We start from the raw sequence: 7,921 nt of genomic DNA on the forward strand, positions 1-7,921 counted from the left end.
CCTAGCAAGAGAGCTTCATATTCTGCCATGTTATTAGTGCATCTGAAATTTAGTCTATAGGCTCGGCCTTCTGCATGACTGTTTTGTTTGTTATGTATCCAAACTCCAGCTCCTGCCCCTAATTTGTTGACTGACCCATCAAATTCAAGGAACCACAGGATATCTTGTTCAAGGGGAGACTTAATGACCTCTTCATGAGCTGGAATCGTAAGTTGAAGTTCTGGTTTTTCACCTGGTTTATCTTCTAGGACAGTCTGATCACTTGATTGAATTAGCTTGATTTCTAGAGCAGCAGCTTTGTTTAATGGTTGCTTAACCATTGTTTCTAGGGTGGCAGTTTGTTCATTAGTGTCCTGCTCTTGTTTGAGTGTCTTGGTTTCAACATCATTATTTGTAAGACTTGTATTATCATTGAAAAGAATGTATGAGTCTATGTCAGAATGGACAACATATATGGGAAAATTTTGAGGTTTTTCTTCACTGCTGACCATGTATTTCATAAGTGACTCTCTATATAACCTCTTGGGTTGACCAAAGACTGAGATGGTTGCGTATGACATGTCTAATTGTAGGGAACCTTGGAGTTTAGCCCCCCATGACCTTGATAACAGCATCCCATATTTGGGTGGGATATCAGCAACCACAACATCCATGAGGATTGTTTTATTGGGATATTGGACGAGTGAGACACAGAGGTCTTTTATGAGACCTAAACACTTAACTTGGCTGGAGTCAAATGAGAATAGGTCCTTATATGGCCTTGTAATATCTAGATTCAATCTTTCCATGACTGATTTAGGCATCAAGTTATGAGAGGCACCTGAGTCAAACATTGCATTGTGTAGTATCTTGTCATGAACATGCAGGCTGACATAGAAAGGTAAGATACCTGTGACTGCTGTTTTTCCATCAACTTCTGGACCGAACAGTAATTCTGGGGTGTCATCCAACACATTGACATTATCTTTATTACGAGTAATTTGAAGGGACTTCTTGATTTGTTGTCTATAAATGTCATGCTTGGCTAGTTCTGAAAGAGGAATAGCTACTTTTAGTTTGCCAATTTCAGCTTCTAAGTCAAAGGGTTTTTCAGATTGGATTTTGGGGTTGTGGATGACAGTCTTTTCCTTGTTCACTAAGTCTTCTTCTTGATTCTTATCTTGATCTTGAGGCTTGTCCTTCTTACTCATCTCTTGAGGAGTGTTACTTGGATTAGGCTGCAAGGGTGATGTAGCCATAGGCTGTTGTTTTGAAGAAAACGGTTCAGTGACTTCTTCAACGGTTACTTCCTTTGTAACTGAATCAGTTGTGTCATTTGGCTCTGTGACTATGGCTCTTTTGGGCTGCTGGTTATCCTTTGTCTTTTCAGGCTGTGTTATATTTACAGTTCTGCTCCTTAGCTTGTATTGTTTATGAACTTCATAAACAGCTGTGTCATAGCCTTGTTTGAAATCAAATGATTCACCTGATTTGGTTTGGAATTGCTTGATGTCATTATCCTTATGGTCTTCTTGACTCAGGAAAACTTGCTGCTCATCATTCAGGCCCATCAGGTTAATGTGGGTGTCATCTACTTGCTCATTTGAAGTGGATGCTTCAGTATAGTTTTCCTGGAACGGAGGTCTTATGTCTGGATCAGAACCGGCCTTGCCAACGTTTGGGTTTTGATTTCTCCTAAAATTTGGATTCCTAATAGGGTTATTTTGTGGTGCTTCCCATGATGACTTTCTCTCAACTGATTCTACTCTATCACCCAATCTCTTCATACCAGTGAGTATTGCATCCAGTTTTTGATCAAAGGCTGAGGGTTCTTCTTTGAAGGGGGTTCTCTTTTCCAATCTTGCCCTGTTTCTTTTGGCAATCAGGTTGGCCTCTACTGTGACAGCAACCTTTTGGGCATCTTCAAGGGTTTCAGGGGCTCTTTCCTTCAATTGATATGCCATGTCTGGGTCAAAACCATCAGGAAATTTGTACAAGGCTAAATCAGGAGGAGGTCTTAAATTCTGTGGTATTGCGTTATATACATTGTTGAATCTTGCACAATACTCCAAAACGGTCTCTTGGGGACCTCTTTTGATTGTATCATATTCACCAAGTATGTGCAAGGGATCTTTCTTCTTCTCCCATCTGTTAGTAAAGGCTTGATAAAGCTCATCAGGAGTTGTGATGGTATTTACAGTCAGGGATCTAAACCAAGTTCTTACATCCCCAGTCAGGCTTTGAACGAACATTCTCATTCTCACACTGTCATCATCTATTTCATAGTTCTCAAAATGGTCTTGCATCCTTTTGGCATGCTGAATAGCTGTGAAAGGGCCAGTGGAGTCAAAATATGAGATCTTGGATTGATAGTCCTGGGGTAGAGCTGCAGCATTAGCAGGTAACTGCAAGGGTGCATACCTATTGGCCATATTTGCAGGGTTTATAGGATTGACAGGGATAAACGGGATAACAGGGACGATTGGTACTACAGGGGTGATGGGAACGGTAGAAGCTAGATTGTTGGTCAAGGGAATATGTGCAGTGGATGAAGGTGTGAGAGGAGGGGTTTGAGATGTGGATGGTGAACTGGGGGAATCAAGGGTAGACCTAAATAGAACCTTGATTGGAGTTGGAACAGGGTTTGGATGAGCTGTCTCAGGACTTGAATCAACAAGAGTTTCCTGTCCCTGCTGCTTCCTAATGATCTTAGGGATTGTATTAGGATTTTCAAAAATAGTTGGTGGGTTGGGGTCAGGATTTGACCTTGTATATCGCGGATTCCTCTTGGGAGCCAGCTTCTGAACTTATTTTTAAGTATGTTTTTTCTTTGGAATATTTATGTGTCTACAAGGGCCAGACAAGATTTAGGAGTTACTGTGTATATCTTAAAGCTAACACAAAAGTGACTGAAGCAGCTTCAAGAAATATACAGAAATTAGAAAATCCTGAGGAAATCCCCAGCGGAGTCGCCAATTATGTTAACACCCAGGTTGTTCCCTTTGACTCCCAAGGGAATACGGCCGGGGTAACCACTAACCAATCTTTGGATTACAGTCTCTAGCCAAACTGTAATCAGAGAGGGCTCTCTCTTTATGATTTGTCTCTGTTTTGATAGTATTTTAGGCTAGCTATAATGTTCAGGGTTTTGTTTTATGTTTTGTTGAGGGATGTCTTCTGCATCTAAGGTGTAAGTCTTCAGGCAGTATTAGTCCATTGGGCAATGGAGTCCGTGGCTACAGGTTGTCTGAAATATTGAGTTAAGTTGCTGAAACTGCAGGGCCATTTAAATATCTCATGGAACAAATATGAAATTGTGATTATGAGGTGTGTTCAACCAGTGAAAGGCAATTAAGAATTTTCCACTAAGCTGGGTGTGAGAAAGAGATATGTTGCACAGGAGCAAACTTGAATTCCTGAAACAACAATCACTGTGATAGCATATAGTTTGAAAGTGCAGCAATTGAGAATTACACTTTATGACTATAACTGAAGAAAACACTTATAATAACATAGATTGAGTTCAGGGTATTCTGTGAATAAGTCCAGGAACTATTCTTTTTCTTTGCTATTAACTATGAAACATAGAAGCATGACTGAGATATGAAAAGATAAAACAAAAACACATAACGAGAGTTTGAAGAGGACTTATTGTGCCATGAAACACGCAGGAATCCTGTAACATTCAGCAAAACACCACAATTACTCAGATAACACAGAGCTTTGGAAATTCCATCATCTTTTGTATTAATAGTTTGGAAATTTACAGCATAATAAACTCTTGAAGAGATATCAACAACAACCCCTGCAAGATTATGCGAGGGGGGAATATATACAAGCGGTCATACAAAATATCTGAGGCGTTGAGTCATCTGAAAAATAAATACATTCACCAACTTGTACAGAAAGCAGATAAGAAGTTATTACATCATTGAATACAATATAAGTGCTCTTTATGTATGCCAGAAGATATTTTGACCTTTGGAGGCCACTGAGTCGGTCTGAACGTTCTGCTTTAACTCTGGAAAAATGTGCCTTTATGGCTGTCGTGCTGTAGTTTTTTGGCCCTATCACCTGTAGCTGTCAATCTTGCTTTATTGGCCGATTAGTTCTGCTGAGCTGGCCCAGCCTTTTCCTTTTCATGCATGCTGGTTTTATCAAATTTTCCTGTGCATGATCACCTATGAATTTAAATGAAAATTTGATTTACAGGCTCTGGTTTATAATATCAACTGTATCATTTTGGTCTAGTATTCCTGTGTGGGCAATTGATGTCTCAGAATTGCCTCTAATGTCTCATCCGCCTCTGTGTATTTGTAGAAGTTGGGAGGCACTTCAAACAGATGTTTGATTTCATCCATGATAAAAAATAAGTTTTCTACCCTGTTGTAGAGACTTTGTCCTGTTGCTGGCCCTGTTTCCTCTGAGGTGCTGGGCCTTTCAGTGATCTGATTTGTGGCGAATGTGTTGACCCTTTTGGCATACTGCTCATGTGTAAGTAGCCTTCCTGCGCTGTTCAGTAAGCCAGGGAGACCTCTGTTTTGCAATGCCACAAACTTGTCCATGAATCTATTGACCTCTGTCTGCATGTCCTGGGTCCTTCTTTCTAGTGTCTGCACCAGGCTTCTTAGTGTTAGGACCCTCTTTATTAACAAAATAGTCTCAGTCCTGTTGGAGATTCCCATAGTTGCTAACTGAGCACTTGTTCTGTTGTTAAGCACATTGATCATTCTGTTGGCAACTTCAGGCATATTGCCTAGAGATGCTCTTGATCTCTGGATTTCCCTTTGTGCTTTTGCAATGAGCTCCAACTGCTCATGAATTGTCTCAATATATTGCCATTGATCAGTGATGGATTGGCCAATATTGGCCCATAGCACTGTCTTGAGCTCAGCCACTACTTTATCCAGTGTGAGCTCCTTCTCCAGCTCCTTTATCCTTTCTTTGAGAGCCTTTATCTCTCTTCCTTTCTCAGCCACATTTTGTTTTGATTTATCATATTTTTCATTTACCTTGGCTAAATTCTCCCTGGCCTCATTTAGTTCTGTCATTTGGGCTTCCAGGGCCTGAATCTCATTTCTCAGCTTTTGCATGTCCAGGCTTGGGGCCTGCTCTGTTGTTGGTGCTGGTGCTGAGGTAGAAGGTGCTGCCTGATCTGTTTGTTGAGTGAGGGGAGCAGTAGTTGGAGGAGCTTCCTCAAGGTTAATTATTTCTGGAGGAGGCTGAGAAGTTTGACCTCCTTCCTTTTGCTGTAATGCCGCTTGCAATGCTGCCTGTGCAGCCTCTGATTCTCCCAACTTCTCTTGTGTCTGGATCAGCTGTTTGTATAAAGATGCCAGCAAAGCTGCCGCATCTTAATCATGTCTCAGCTGGGCAACTTCTTCCGTTTGAGGGTGAATAGTTGCTGGGACTTTGATCCTTTTCCTCAATGCTGCCATGTCTGCATCCCTCAATTTCAATAATGCTTGTATGCCCTTGATGTCCTTGGGATCATGCCCAATCTCTATGATTATATCTTCTAAGGCCCTGATCCTGTTGTCCTTTGCTTGAGAGGATGCTCTTTCCAACTCCAGTTGGGCAGTGGTGTTGTTTAGGCTATTTTCTAGCCTATAGTTCACCAAAGTCTTGTCTGCCAAGGAGGCATACACCATCTCACCCATTTTCTTGTGTAGTTCAATCTGATCCATCGGGTGGATGTCCTTGGCAAGGACCTCAAGATTGGTCCTTAAGTAGTCTGCAAGGGACTGTGGTTGCAATGCAGTTGGCATGAAGTGACTCATGATCATTTTGCCTTCATTAACATCATATGCAGACATTAGTCTTTGCTGGTTAGTGGGAGCCATTTTCAACAAATGATTATATAGCTGTATTTTTATTGGCTCATTCCTCCTCTTTATGTCAATGAACTGTTGTTTGATGCTCAGTTCACCTTCTCTCTGCTGGCTTGAGGAGCTGACTTCTCCTCCCACTATCCTCTCTTGTTCCTGCTGGAAGGAACTTGCTGAGGCCTCCATACTTGGTGGGCCCATGCCCAAAGATTTCCCCATAGGCATTTCCTCTTCTGAAAGGGGATTCATTCTATGTCTTTTCTCCCCTTGAGTTGTTGTTGTTGTGAGGGGAGTCTCTCTGTCCCTTTTTCTACTTATATCCTCCTTTTGTGGGGTTTGGAGGATTGAGGCTTCAGCTGTTGTTTCCTGCCTTGAAGGCACAATTTGTGGTGGCTGCTGTTCAGTGAAAATTGGGGCCTCAGCTGCCTTTTCTTGCTGTAGTGGCTGCTCTTTCTCTTGCTGCCCCTCTTGTGGCTGTTGCACCTGTTGTTGTTGCTGTTGTACCTCCTCATGAGGTGGCTGTATTGGTTCCATTTCCTTTTCCTTGCCTTTGGTAGAGGTTTGCTCAGTAGCTTTGGCTGCTTGCTGATTTGCTGTGGAGGAAGAGGCAGCTGCTCCCACTTGAGTGCTTGGAAGAGTAAACACCTGCGAACAAAGCTCTAGGTCAGCCACCTTTTTCAGATTTCTTAGTGCTCTTTGATTTAACTCTTCTTGTGTGAGAGGCTCCTCTAAGGTTCCTCTCCTCCACTTTGTTTGATTTGCATACTTTTCTATATGAGGCAACCTTACATGGTCATACCTTGACAACCTATATTTGACCCTTCTTAAAGTTATGAAATGATTGGGGTCATAAGGTTTCCAAAGGAAACTGGTTTGCAAGCCAAGGGATTCTAACATTCTATCCGCCTCTTGCCAACCTTCCTCCCTTTTGTTGTAGATAAAGTGGCCTAATTGGTTCCTGACCTTGAGTTGTGCTTTCTTGCCTCTGCCTGAAAAGTGTAGCACATCAGCATTCCCAAATTGCCTGAAGTATTCCAGGGCAAACAATCTCATGGGCACATATTTGGGCAATCTGTATGGGGGCAATTCACACCCATATATCCTTATAACTGTGTGGTTCTGGTAGAAGTACCAGTCCCCAATGCTGTATAATTTAGACAACTGAAGTATCCTTTGCATCTCATCAGTTAGTCTTGGAGGAGGTGAGCTCATCATCAGAGACATGGCTGGGTGGATGAAGAGATCTATGAACTCACAGTAAGTATATGGAGAGTCAGATCTGCAGTGGAAGGCAAAGGATCAATAGACCACTGACCTTGGATTGCCTTGGGCATCCACTCTTTTCACAGCAAAATAAAACTTTTCATGTTGATAATATAGGATTAAGTGGTAGATGTAAGAGGTGTATCTGAACACCTTTTCTCTTGCCAAGTTCATCAACTGCTCATGTATCTTATCAGAGATGTAGGTGGCATAGTCATAGCAGATTGGAGACTTGCCAGGTGAGAACATGAGCATGATCACCAGCACAGTTTCATCAACAATTTCAATTGAATTATAGCCCAAAATGGGACTAATCATGTCTGCAAGATCTCTGCCCAATTCTCTCTGAGGGGCATTTAAAGGGGCAACATTCAAGGCTATAGGTGCTACTGGAGTATCCATAGTTAGTTTAGGATTCTGTTGTATAATCTGGTGTCACTGTGCAGAGCAATACAAAAGAGTATTTTTTGAAAAAGAAAAGGTGAATTACTGAGGAACAGAGGATAGAATGGTCAATTGCAGCAATTTAAATACTGCTCAAAGCTTTGATGAGACAAATACTTGGCCTTAAACTCTTTTTCATAGCAAATTGGTGCAGCTAGGATTTCCCGTTCACAATTGCGCGAACAGAATTCAGGTTCTATGAAACCTCGGGTAAACAAGGCCTAGCAGGTGAATTTCGACCTTACAGTTGCAAATGGAGACTAGGTACAAGGGATTTGCCGGTAAATTATGTGTTTTTCACTCTTTTAAGCTTTGTTTCAGACAATTCTGGATACAACCGAGCACAGGGGAGGTGAATTTGATAAATACCTGGTAAATTTGCTTGGCAATGGTGACAATGCAGGTGG

This window comes from Pinus tabuliformis, chromosome 1_2 (assembly GCF_031772625.1).
Source record: "Pinus tabuliformis cultivar Carrire ecotype Pingquan chromosome 1_2, CPIR1, whole genome shotgun sequence".
Lineage (NCBI taxonomy): Eukaryota > Viridiplantae > Streptophyta > Pinopsida > Pinales > Pinaceae > Pinus > Pinus tabuliformis.